The sequence below is a fragment of the Canis lupus genome, chromosome 27, assembly GCF_011100685.1.
Source record: "Canis lupus familiaris isolate Mischka breed German Shepherd chromosome 27, alternate assembly UU_Cfam_GSD_1.0, whole genome shotgun sequence".
NCBI classification, from domain to species: domain Eukaryota; kingdom Metazoa; phylum Chordata; class Mammalia; order Carnivora; family Canidae; genus Canis; species Canis lupus.
In genome coordinates this window covers 27,770,017-27,783,814 of record NC_049248.1, presented here as the reverse complement: position 1 = coordinate 27,783,814, position 13,798 = coordinate 27,770,017, and the positions used below count along the sequence as shown (strand labels likewise).

General features: G+C 44.4%; 1 protein-coding gene across 2 annotated transcripts in view; it reads right to left on the bottom strand.

Annotated features, from left to right (window-relative positions):
- FAR2 (fatty acyl-CoA reductase 2) overlaps positions 1 to 9,867 on the bottom strand; it is a 131,697-nt gene extending 121,830 nt beyond the window's left edge. For both annotated transcript variants that reach the window (XM_038577163.1, XM_038577164.1), the window contains exon 1: positions 9,647 to 9,867. The gene's annotated coding sequence lies outside the window, so the exon portion shown is untranslated. The remainder of the gene's footprint in view (positions 1 to 9,646) is intronic.
- Between the last annotated feature and the right edge of the window lie 3,931 nt (positions 9,868 to 13,798).

Genomic DNA, 13,798 nt, shown 5'->3' with positions numbered 1-13,798 from the left:
TTAACCCTTTCAGCCCATCAGAGATTCCCACCACTCTGAGAATAGTTTTGGAAGTGGATCTTAAGACTCTCCAAGTCTTTTGGAGAAAGAGAACAAGTGTCCATCTTTAAGATCATCTGCTCATCTTCAGGGCAGATATGTCCTGGAGGTCTTGCATAAATAAAACACAATTGAAATACAATTCAACTGGGACACCTGGGTGGCTCAGTGGTTGAGCAAATACCTTCTGCTCAGGGTGTGATCCCAGGGTCCTGAGATTGAGTGCCGCCCCAGGCTCCCCCCTCTCCCCTCAGGAGAGCCTCCGCCTCTCTGTTTCTCATGAAAAAATAAATAAGATCTTAAAAAAAAAAAAGAAATATGATTCAATTCAGAATGAGACAACAGCTACAGTGTAAAAGAAAAATACAGATTGACATGAAATTGATTTCATTAATATTTATCTTCTTTACATTTATGTCTTATGTGAAATTAAATGGACAATTTCTCTTAAGCTTTTGCTAAATGGCTCTAACTTTATTAAATGAATATTGTTCATCTTTAAGATGTTATTTTAATGGAAAAAAAAACTGCTGGTGCCACCCATACACGTTTTTATATGAAATGTTGCTTCCTGAAAATAATAAGCAAAACCTTCGATATAGGCACATGTACTGAAATGTTACACACAGCTTCTTTTGTTCAGTTTATCAAATTCTCCTGGGCAGATTCCTCCAGTTTTTTTGACAGTGTTGTGCACTGGCAAATCTAACTTTACTAGAAGTAAATGGTTTCAAATATATTGGGACCAGACACATAATTTAATGGTCTTCCTAACTTTCCAACCATCCTGCCCTCGAGGATGCCAGGGTTTGTGTGATTTTTGTGGGATGTGTCCTCTGACTGACCTGGGATAAATAAAGCATCATTTTTCTAAAATGATCTAAAATGTGACGTGTTTTCACAATGACTTTTTCCTTATTTCTTGGCTCAGGAAATATGATTCTTGTCCCTTACAGTCGCCCTGTTATTCACCCGTGAATATTACTGACCCAACAACTCCTCAGCTGAGGTAGAAGAATGCATAGTGGATGGGAGAGTCTTGTTTTTTCCACATACATTTGCAGGGAAGTCTTTGCTTTCCCTTCCTCACCTCAAATGTGTGGCTCAGGAGTTTGGAGCCACCTCTGAAGGAGCCTGGGATGTTAAAATACCTTAAAAATAACAAAAAACATAGTATGTCCAAAAGCCACAGGGAACACATGTTGTCAACTACAGCTTAGAAATGCTTTTGCTAGACTGCAGAGGTTAAGGATAGAAACTTATCAAGGACTTTTAAAATAAACCATGATGAAAACAATAAACACGCGCTATTCTTAGTGTTTGATAATTATAGTGAGAACGATTTTGTCACTGCCTATTTAATCACATTGTTGACTACACAAAGAAATATACGATATTCTTTGTGTTGGTAGAGGCATTAGAGTTAAAAAAAAAAAAAAGCCTACTGAATCAAGACATTACCTGAAATCAATTCTTTTTTTTTTTTTTTTTTTTTTTTAAGGTAGGCCTCTGAGTTAGTCATAAAAAAATCTCCTGCTCAATGTACCTGGCAAGGAGCCCCGTATTTCACACTGTTTGATTCCCACTGACTACACCGACCTGGAAGGATTTCATGATAGCAATGATAAACCTAAGCACCAAGCTTCAGGTGTCTGATCTTCTGGTTCATAGTCCCATGGAAGTACTTGAATCAGTTGTCCCCACATTTTGTACCCTAACTGTGCTGGTTATGTATGAAGCACTTGGGGATCCTCATGTCCCAAATCCTGATTCAATTAAGTATAGGATGGAGACAATGAAATGTGTATTTCTGTTACCCCTGGATTAAAACTATCTATCACCCTGAAACCATCAATATTCCCCAAAGGGTACATAAATAAAAAATATATTTGCCTCATTATTGAAATAAAAATCGAAGGTGACACTTTACAGTAAATCCGTGCTCAGAGGTAACAGATTTCAGCCACTAAGTAATACTGGGGTTAATTACCCTCTCTACCTCTTGGGGCTCAAGTTTTGTCTGTATGAGTGCCCACCCTTTATATAGGAGTGCAAATATTTGAGTAGCTCTCAAAAGTGATTATCTTCAACACTATCTTCTGCCCTTCATACTGGCACGTAACATTAGCTACACTAGTCAGACAAGAAATAGCATTGTCATGACGCCAATGGCGATAATCATTGAGGAGCGTCTAGGAAGTCAATTTACAATTTATAAACTGAATGTTTGAGTCTCCCAAAAATTCATATGTTGAAATCTACTTCCCAGTGAGATGGTCTAGAGGTGGGACCTCTAGGAGGTGATTAGATCATGAGGGTAAAAAAAAAAAAAAAAAAAAAAGATCATGAGGGTAGAACCCTTATGAATGGGATTAGTACCTGTGTATAAGAGACTCCAGAGAACTCCCTTGCCCCTTCCACCAAGTGAGGTTACAATGAAAAGATGGACACCTATAAACAACAGAACAGGTTATGGAGCCCAGAAATGAACCTATGTTTTATGGTCAATTAATCCATGACCAAAGAGGCAAGAACATACAATGAGGAAAAGATTTGATAAATGCTATTGGGAAAACAAAACAGCTACCTGCAAAAGAATGAAACGGAATCACTTTCTGACGCCATACACTAAAATCGACTCAAACTGGATTAAACATCTGAGACTTAAAACTCCTAGAAGAAAAATAGGGAGTAAACTCTTTGACATCAGCCTCAGCAACATCTATAAGCCCAGGAGCCCAGCCACCAAAACTGTTAGAAATAAATTTCAGTTTTTATAAACCACCCAGTCTATGGTACTTTGGTATAACAGCCTGAACTAAGACTACCCCCTAATATGTAAAACAAATGAAAAACAAATCTATTAAAATTATAGCCAGTGAATTTACTTCCTAGATCTAGGGTTGGCATTTTCTGTAAAGGGCCAGATGTATTTATTAGGCTTTGCTGGTTACAACTACTCACTGAGTAGAACACTAAAGTTCCTAGACAATATGATGAATAGATACATGACACTGGCTGTTTTCCAATAAAACTTTATTTATGGATTTTAACATTTCTTTTTCATATAATTTGCTTGTGCCATAGAACATTAGTCTTGCAATTTTTTTTTCAACCATTTAAAAACATAAAAACCATTCTTTGTTCAAGGGATATATAAAAACAGGCAGGAGCCAGATTTGACCCTCGGGCCATAGTATGCCCACCCCAGGGCTAAAGCACTGAGTGGATGTAGCCATGGTCAGAGTCCAGAGCCCTGTGAACTTGTTTCTTCTGTACTTTGGATTGCGTTGTTCTTTGGTCATAGATTGCATTCCTGCGTCAACCCACCACCTTGCAAATGCACTGGAGTCCCAGAGAGAAGATGTATGAAATTCATTGCAAAATCTTCACTCCTACAGACACCTTATGAATTCACATTGTGTTGCCCTGTAAGATATATTATGAACATCAAACAAGGCCCAGACTTACCATGGACCTGTGACATCTTCCCCACTGTCTATGTTTGAGGTTCTTCACGTGTAAATCTGGACTTGATAGAATGGACCTCAGGGAGGTCCTGCATAGCCTTGCCATGAAAGTAGAAATTTAAAAAAAAACACTCACAAATAAAAACTTATTTTTCATCAGACTGTAGGTTTTGCTTTTGAATATCTCTTTATGGTTTCATCATGCACTTAAAGCCTATTAACAGAGTCTGTTCTGGTCTCCTGCTTCCTTCCAGTTCCAGCTAAGTAGCATAAAAGGGATGAGAGAAGTTGATGGTTAATAGAGAGCTGTGAATGTTCAAAGGTTTACTCTATTAATATAAGGATAGCATTTCCCAAAGCGTGGCATGCTGAATGCTGACTGTTAGATGTTCTACCAAAAAAAGCATTTCAAGGTCAAATAAGTTTAGGAAATGTAGCATAAAATATCCCTTCTTTCTTGATTCTAAGTGTGCATTAGTAAATTAAAGGCTCTGAGGATTCCTGCAATAAAATTGCTTACCTAGGTTAAATCAATTGTTTCTGAAACTTAAATGATCAGGAAAGCTTTTTTTTTTTTTTTTTCCTTCACTTAACTGTTAAGCCAAAACACTAATGATCCATAGACTACATTTTGGGAAATGCTGATATAAACAAGGGGGAAGCATAGAAAGGCTTTAAGCAGGGGACTGAATTATGTTTTAGAACCAATCCACTTTGATAAGGATAAAACCTTTCTCTCCTAATTTTTTTCATTTTAGGAAATGACTCTATATTCTATTCATGTGGCCAAGCCAGCAAAACAGGAGCCATATTTATTACTACAGTAACTTTTACAGAGGTGATAAACTATATGATGGTTTAAAAATAATCCCAACAGTATAAATGATAGTATGAAAAGCAAAAGTATCTCCCTCCTCTCTCTCTCACCTCTACCCCAACAGCCTGGTATATTTTCCAGAGGTTCCAGGCAGGGTTACCAGCTTCCATTTCATTTTTCAGTTCTTGTGGCAACTCTAAATCATACGCACATGAGTCTATTGCTTTGGATTACAAACTTTCAGCAGTATCTGACTGAAAGAATTCATTCTCTCACTTCTTTTTGCCTCACACACCTCTCATTTCCAACCTATCAACAAGTTCTACCAATTCTCCTTCGAAATACATCTCAAGTCTGTCCACTTCTCTCCACTTTCCCTGTCAGTACTGTCATCGGCACTCTGCCTAACTGGTCATCCTCCTGCCAATCCTTTATCCTTCTTGTCCTTTGTCCTTATTGCACTCATAAAGATCTCTTTAAAATATGGCATCAAAATCTTCAGCGGCTTCCCACCAAAATAAAATTCAAAATCTCTGTCAAAATCTGTGAGGTGTTACACAAGCAGAGTGTTTCTTTCCCACACTCATGTCTAGCCTCTTGGCAATCTCCTCACCAAACTCCGGCCACATGTGCTTCCTTTCTGTCCTCTGAACACTTCCAGGCTTTTCCTCTCCTAACCGCCTTCCAATTTGCTACTTTCTCTACCCAGATGCTTTTCCTTCCTTTTCTTTTTTTCCCAAGCTAACCCCCCAAGCTTCTTTCAAATATCAATGTAAATCTTTCATTGTCCATGAGACCTTCCCAGAGCATCAAATCTGAATTGGTTCCTGTGTATTTTTTTAAAGATAGATTTATTGATTTATTGATTTCAGAGAGTGAGTGCTTGCGAGCAGGGCAGAGAGGAGAGGAAAAGAGAAACTCAAGCAGGCTCCCTGCTGAGTGTGGAGCCTGAAACATGAAACACAGGGCTCGATCTCAGGACCCTGAGATCAAGACCGGAGCTGAAATCAAGAGTTGGACACGACCACCTGAGCCACCCAGGTACCCCTCCTGTATTGTTTTTTTTTTAAATAGCGCCTTGTTCTTCTTCATTCTACTTCCAACAATTTGTTATTACATTTTATTTTCTTAAAAGTCTGTAAGTTCCGCAAGATGGGGAACACATCTGCTTTATTCAACACTAAATGTGGAAAAACTGGCACTGTGTCTAGTTACAGAAGAGGCTTAATAATGATTTAGCACATGAATGAAGCTAGCTACTGCAAAGTTCTCTAATGGTTTTATCTCCAGCCTTTTCCCACATGAAATTTTAGGTCCAACCAGATTTTCATTATTTTGCACACTAATCACCCAGAACACTCAATCATTCATCTCTGTTGGGAGCAGAGCTCTAAGGAACGTCTCCTGGAACTCTCCTCTAAAGCTTCCTTAGCCATTTCAGTTTTTCCTGTTCTTGGAAACTCGTTGTACTTATATTCTGTACCAGTCATTTAGTGTGTGCTCTTATATTGCCGTGTAACAACTCATCTGTTAATGTTAATTAACACCTTATCTTTATAGTTTGTCTTGCCAATGATGTCATAAGTCTATCAAGCACAAGACCTGGTACTTCATAACCTAAAGTACACAACATGCCTCTGCAGAGTAGTTGTATGAAAGGAGCCTCTAGCTACCACTTTTACTGTCCTCATTTTCAGACTTTGATATGGGAATTTGACTCATTTCCTTTCACTGTTCTCTTCCTCAACATTTTGGAGTGTGTTGCCATCATACTGGGAATAAAAGCTGGGATAAAGATAAATAGTTAAGGGAGGAAAGTCGAGACAGAGAACTTGCCTGAAGTTTCCCAGCGACCCTAGTGTTAAAAGAGGTGAAGACAGCTTGGTAGAGGACTGGGTGTACATTATCCTTCTAGGTATCTCTTAGAATATTTAAAAGAATGACTTGCTCAAGATTTGGAAAATATGGATTTTTAGAACTTAAATGAAGCAAAAAGATTTCAATCATTCACTCGGCTTCTCATTGTCCGATTTTTGGATGAGTTGGATCCAAAGAGCCATTTAATTCAGAAATCATCTTGGGGATCCAATAAGTTATTCTGCACTTTTACTTGCCAATCCCAATCTTGTCCAAATAGTGGTTTTTAAGGACTATTTAAATACTGAATATCGGGATCCCTGCGTGGCGCAGTGGTTTGGCGCCTGCCTTTGGCCCAGGGCGCGATCCTGGAGACCCAGGATCGAATCCTACATCGGGCTCCCGGTGCATGGAGCCTGCCTCTCTCTCTGCCTATGTCTCTGCCTCTCTCTCTCTGTGTGACTATCATAAATAAATAAAAAATTAAAAAAAAATAAATAAATACTGAATATCTTAGCTACTTTTTGTTTTATTTTCTTCCCCACCAAAATATAACGGTTATTAAACAAGTCCTGCCACTGATCTTCCTCAGGCTACTTCTGAAACATGGAATAGAAAAGTTAAGCCTATAAGAATAGGATCTTTGTTAGCATAAAACTGTTCAAGGGAAGAAGATATATCTACAGTTATTATCTCTTTACCTAAGTGTATCATCACAACAACCTTTTAAGATGAATACAGTAGCAGATCTAGTGTGTTAGCTTTATTTGGTCAGCATGGAAACTGGGAACGAGGAGGAGGGGCTTAATGATATAGGTATCTAGCAGCTAACTTCCAGGTTTGTGTTGCAGAATTCACTTGAAATGTAGGATCACTCTATCACAACACTGTTATTCAGTAATTTCTAGAACAGGATGGTTAACCTGGGGTCAGGGCTGGGTACAGAATTTGCAGGATCCAGTATAAAATGAAAATTTGGAGCTCTTTGTTTGAAAATTATTAAGACAGCTGACAGTGACAGCAGAACATTAAACCAAGCCCGGAGTCCTTCATTAAACTGTGACTGCACAGTTTGCCTTTCCGTGAAGCCGGCCCTGCGCAGGGCCTCTGCACATCTGATACTTGGTTGGGTATCAAGGAGGCTGTGAACTCCTGAAATTGTAGGCAGAATTCTTTGCTAATGTGCATATGTTTGTTTTTCATATTCTATAGCTTTTTTTTTTTTTATCAGATTCTTAAAGTGGTCTGTTAACAAAATAAAGCATCAAGAATGCCTCTTCAAGAGTAAAAAAAATGTTCTCACAGAGCCAAGAATGTTAGGGACAAGCAGGCTGGTGGTCACTGTGCATGATCCTTCTGGAGACTGCCTGTGAATGAGTGAGTTTTCATGACTGCACCAGAGTTAATCCAAAAAAACACAGAATTCTTAAGGCTGCCCAAATGTTGCCAGAAAGAAATACACTCAAACTGCATCTTCAGATGATAGGAGAGCAAATGGAGAGATGTTCAAGGTGATCAAATTCTTTATGAACCCCAACGTGACACCCAAATATTAGCTCTTTGATTGATCTTTTGCCCCCTTAAAGAAAGCTTCCCTTCTTTTGTAATGAGATGTCACACTCCCTCCTTCAAATAAAGGAGAAATGCTTCACGGTAAGATTCACCAACTCTCGGTGTAGGAGTGAGGCAGGAATCGGTTTTAAAAAAGAAGGTGCAGAAAATGCCCGCAGAAATAGAAAGAGTCCTCTAAAGATATGCACCCTGAGACACACTCCAGATGAAATATTTCAATACCCTAGTCGGGGGGGGGGGGGGGGGCGGGGCGGGCGGTAAAACACCATGGCCATCTCTTGGGAGTCTCACAAACAAATATCCCTAACGTGCGTTTTACTGAAAAGCCTCTTCTCGCAATTCGAGTGGCTTCTTTAGTCCTTTGCCTTTTCAGCCGAAATATTCTTGCCCCTCAGCCAGATGTCCAACTCACAGAATTGGGGGTAGAGAGCTGAGCAATTGAAACCACACGGTAGGGACGCCTGGGTGGCTCAGCGGTTTAGCACCCGCCTTCGGCCCAGGGCGGGAGGTGACCCTGGAGTCCCGGGATCGAGTCCCGCATCCAGCTCCCTGCGTGGAGCCTGCTTCTTCCTCTGCCTGTGTCTCTCCCTCTCTCCCTCTCTGTGTCTCGAATGAATGAATGAATAAGTAAATAAATAAATAAATAAATAAATAAATAAATAAATAAATAAATAAATAAATAAAATCTTTAAAAAAAAATAAAAGAAAGAAACCACACGGTAATTCTCCGATTTCCTTTCTCACCGTGTCAAACTTCTCTCGATGCACGTCGAACAAGTAGAAACATCCGATTAACCTTTCTGGGTTCTTCAGCTGTCCCTGCCCTGCCCTAGCTCACAGTCCCGTGGAACACCCCACACGGTCCCATGGAGCACCCCACACGGTCCCGTGGAGCACCCCACACGATCCCATGGGGCACCCCACACGGTCCCGTGGAGACTGTGGAGCACCCCACACGGTCCCATGGAGCACCCCACACGGTCCCGTGGAGCACCCCACATGGTCCCATGGAGCACCCCACCCGGTCCCCAGCCACCAAAGCTCCTGCAGATGCACCAAAGACCTGGTTGCTCACAGCAGGCCACCCCTCCACGGAAGAAGAAGTGTTCATCCACGAACTCTACGCACCCCGCAAGGCGCAGGAGGAGCCTGGCAGATGGGACGCTCTCCCGGGTGTCCAGGAGTGCGGTGGCTCGTAGCCGGTTGGAGCGAACGGGATGGCCCGGCGGCTGCCCGGCGTCTCCGGGCTCCCCCCGCCCCGCTCTTTGCACCACGCCCAGGCCGCAGGGAGACGCGGCCAGGTCCCCGGAGCCGCGGACCCCGCCGGCCGCCCCTGCGCTGCTCAGCCCGGGGGCCGCGGCCTCGGCGGGGCGGGCGCGGCGGGCGCGGCGGCGGGAGGGTCCGGGGCGCGGGGTCCGGGGCGCGGGGTCCGGGGGCGCGCCGGCTCCCTCCGGCGCTGGGAGGCCGCGGACCGGGCCGGCCGGCACGTGGCCCCGGGGGCCGCGCACTCTTCAGGCGTAGCCGGGGGTGCGGAGGGCCGCCGCCAGGCCCTCCCGGGCGCCGGTCCCCCGCCGGCTCTCCCTCCCTCCGCGCTCCGGGCCGCCCAGCGCGGCTCCCACGTCCCCCCCGCGGGGCCGCTCCGCCCGGGCGCCCCTGCGCGGGGCCGGGGGCCGGGGGCCGGGGGCCGGGGGCCGGGGGCCGGGCCGGGCCGGGCAGCCGGGGCTGGAGCCGCCCGGAGCGCTGCCCCCGGGCTCCCGGGCCGTAGGGACCCGCCCCTCCCGCGCCGCCGCCGCGCCCGCCCCCAGCCCCCAGCCCCCAGCCCCCGGCCCCCCGCCCCGCGTGGCCTGCGAGGCGCGTGGTCCCGGGCGCCGGGCGGCGGCCGCTGCCGTACCTGGTCCTGGGCGCGGCGGGCGCGGGCTCAACTAGTGGTCCTGCGAGGCCCGCGGGGGCTCCGGCGCGGGGAAGCCTCTCGCTCTCGCCTCCCAAACGTGACACTATATATCCGGCTCCGAGGCTGGGTGTGGGGCGGGAGGAAACCACCCTCCCTCCGACCTTCCCCGTTGCCGCCGCGGCCTGGGCGCGGGGCGCAGTGGCGGCGGCGGCGGCGGCGGCCTCGGCCCGCGGCGGGAGGAGCGCGCGGGGCTGGCGAGGGCCGGCGCAGGCCCGCCCGCGGCTCCCATTCATTCGGCACCCAGCACGGCCGCTCGCTATTACTCCCGGGCTTTTTTTTTTTTTTTTTTTTAATCGATGGGTGAGGGTGAGGGGAAAGGGAGCTAGAAAGGCGCCCCTCTCTGGCCTCGAAAAGAAGAGCTCCCACACCTTGCGAGAGAAACAGAGGAGGAGGAGGAGGAGGGAAGTGGAGGGGGGAGACAGAGACAGAAAGTCTGGGGTTCTAGTCTGAATGCTTGGAGGGCACACCTCCCCCCCCATCCACCCGAGGAGAAAATACAGGCTCAAAATCCGAGGTCACTGAGCTTGTGGGTACCCCCCCCCCCCCCCACTGTGGGAGGGATGCTCTTGTATCTGCTCCGCTCTGCGGAGGCGAGGACCCACCGGCGCAGCGTCCTTCTGAAAATCCTGCAGGAGTGGAGGCCCGCCCTACTCCCCCCCGGGGTTTGGAGGGCAGACTTGAGGCTCTGTCTGCGTAGGGGGTCGGGGTGGGTGGGGGGGTGCAGGGGGGAGTGGGCAGGTGGATGGGAGACGAGAAGGGACCAGGGATGGAGCTGCAGAAGCAGCAGCGCGCCAGCTTTGCTCAGCAGCGCTTCAGACAGATTCAGAAGGAAAAGCGGGGTGGGCGGACGGGAGATGTTTTGCTTCTTAGCCTGGTGGCTTCTTTGCAGATTCGGTTTGGTCATTTTGCTATGTAAACGGCCAAAGCCGGATCGGTCGTCAGGGGGGAGACCTGGGGAGGGCAGGCGGGGGAGCGGAGCCGTCCCAGTCCGCAGCACGCAAGTGCTGAATGCGGGCCAACGCCCAACCTAATTCCTTGAAGAAGGTGGAAGATAACATTCCCGAATCAATATGGTGTGTTAAGAAAAAAACCAAAATGAATATTGCCCTTCTCACAAGCTGTCTTCACTGTCCTCATCACGACGGTCTGCACACGATTAAAGAGATAACATGTAATTCATGAACGTTACAATGAATGAAACGGGAGTTCTCTTGCATTAAAAAGAATTCATACCCACTTGGAGTTCTCTTTGCCTGAGCTCTCTTTGGTCATGGCAAGCAAAGTGTAGCCTAAAGACACCGGGGCTAATTTCCTCTGGTGATAGCCTGACAGCAAGAGAGAGAAAGTTAGGACCAAGCAAATCGACTTTTTGTTCCCCTTCCTCCCACGGGAGAATACACCTGATTGTGTTCTCCAAACGTGTATGACACTACTTGAAATGATACTGTCACGGGTTGTTGAGAACACTTTGAATTCTCTCATCAGGCAGTCCCTAGAAGGTAAATTGTTACAACTCTTTGGAAAGTAATTTAGCAACACATTTCCAGGGTATAACATATTCACTCAAAATTTTTCTTATTGTTCTAAACTTTGATAAACAATGCCCATTTTTTTAGATTATATCCAAAGGAAATAATCTACAAAAAGGGAAATGCCATATGGACAAAGTTACAGGTTTACTACAGCGTTGTTTATAAGGTAGAAGATAAACATACTCCCGGTGGAATGGTGGAATGTAGGCAAATAAAATGCAACATGATTATAGATTACAAAATTGTAATTTGATTGTCACTTTTTAAAATGATATTTAAGTGTAGATAATTCATTGTCTTACAGTCCGGAGGCTAGAAGTCCAAGAAGAAGTGTCTGCAGGGTTCTTCCTTCTGCAGGCTGTGAAGAGAATGTTTCAGGCCTCCCACCTAGCTTCTGGTGGTTTGCTAGTAATTTTTGGCTTTTTTTGGCTTGTAGAAATATAATCTTGGCCTTCATGTTCACATGGTGTTCTCTATGATGTCCAAATTTCCCCTTTTTATAAGGACACGAGTCATACTGGATTAGGGCTCATCCTAAAGACCCCATTTGAACTTAGTTTATTACATCTGCAACAAACTGTTCCCAAATAAGGTCATATTCTGAGGTACTGAGGGTCAGGATTTCAACATATGAATGAAGGAGGTGGGTGGAAAAGAGGAAGATTCAACTCTAAACAGAAAAAAAGAAAAAGAGGCAGTGTAGGGGCCCCTGAGTGGCTTCGTTGGTTAAGCATCTGCCTTCTGCTCAAGTCATGATCCCAGGGCCCTGGGATCAAGTCCCACATTGAGCCCCACATTGTGGTCCTTGCTCAACAGGGAAGTCTGCCCCTGCTCATGTGCACATTCTCTTTTTCTCTCTCTCTCACACTGTCTCCTAAATAAATAAATAAAATCTAAAAAAAAAAAAAGAGGCAGTATAGTAGGTTGAATGGTGACTCCCAGAAGATATATATATCCTGGTACAAATATCTGAAGCCCATGAATATTACTTTATTTGGATGAAAGAACCTCTGCATGTAATAAAGTTAAAGATCTTGAGAGTGATTCATCCTGGATTATTGAGGTGGGCCTGAAACCCAATGGCAAATGCCTTTATAAGAGAAAGGCAAAGGAGGATTTGAGACACCTACATGTTAGAAAAAGTGATACGGAGACAAGGCAGAGATTGGAGCCATGAGGCAAACAGACAAACAAACAAAAACAACAACAACAACAACAAAACAAACAAACAAGGAAACCAAGAAGCTGGAAGATAAGGAAGGATTCCTCCCTATGCCATCTGCAAGGAGAGTGGCTTTCACCTTGATTTCAGATTTCTAGCTCTAGAATTGTGGGAGAATTAATTCCTGTGGCTTAAGCCATTTTACAGCAGCCCTAGGAAATGAGTAGGAGCAATTTGTTTGTGGTGGAATTGTACATATTTGTTTTTTTGTTTTATTTCAAAAGAGAGGTAGATGGATCAAGACCTTTGCAAGTGGGTATTTTTATAGAGTTATCTTAAAATTCTCATTCACCTTTGAAGGGATAGGCAGGGAACATACTAAAGATTTCATCGTTTTGCAAAATACAGTCTCTAATGGGTCTCAAATGCAGCTAAAACGACAAAGTGTTCTGATTTTGTGAAATATGTCCTATTGTTCTAGGATCCTCACACGTGGTACATACACAATTCCTGCTAATACAAATTCAGCTCCATGCTAATCTGATTATAGGGCAGCCTGTAGGGTTTTATCTCAAAACCGTTGTTGCTCATGGTCGATGTTGAGAAATAGGCTATTACAACTGACCTCTACTTTTAAAGTCTTCTCTCTCTCACTATTGCTAGTGACTTACCATTTTATTCAACCCCATATAATAAATGTTTCTTTATAAATCTGCCTAGAGGCTTTTATTTAATATGCAAAATACTTACAAAATGTGCCAGACAAAAAAAGTAGTATGTCAAATCATTCTAATGACATTGTCAAGTGGAAGGTTGTGAATAAACCCAGTCTTCCAAAAGAATGCTATCTCTTTAAACACAGACTGTTTCTGTTGACTGATAGTATCAAGGAAACAGAGGTTTGATTTTCATCTAGAGTAGAATCCTAAAAATATAATGTTCTGGAACTGGGAAGCTAGTCCTTTAGGCCTATTATCTTACCTCAGCTTGGTAAAGCCTGGAGTTCATGTCTCGTCCATGGTCACTGTATTAGTTTTCTATTGCTGCATAGCCAATTACCATAAACTTAGTGCTTTAAAACAATACCCATTTACTGTGTTGAAGTTTTGTAAGTCAGTCATCCCGACATGAAGTTGCTGGGTTCTCTGTTCAGGATTTCACAATGCTGAGACGGCCTAGGCTCTAATCTCTCATCTGTGGCTAGGGGTCCTCTTCCAAGCTCCTCATTGTTGAAAGGATTTAGTTCCTTGGAGCTATAGGTCTGAGTGGCCCATGTTTTTAAGGATTGTTGGCCAGGGTTTGCTTCCAGCTCTTAGAGGCCATCTTCTAGTTCTAACCATGTGCACTCTAGCAGCACTTTTGTTTGCTTCTTTAAAGGTAAAAGAAGAAAGTATCTCT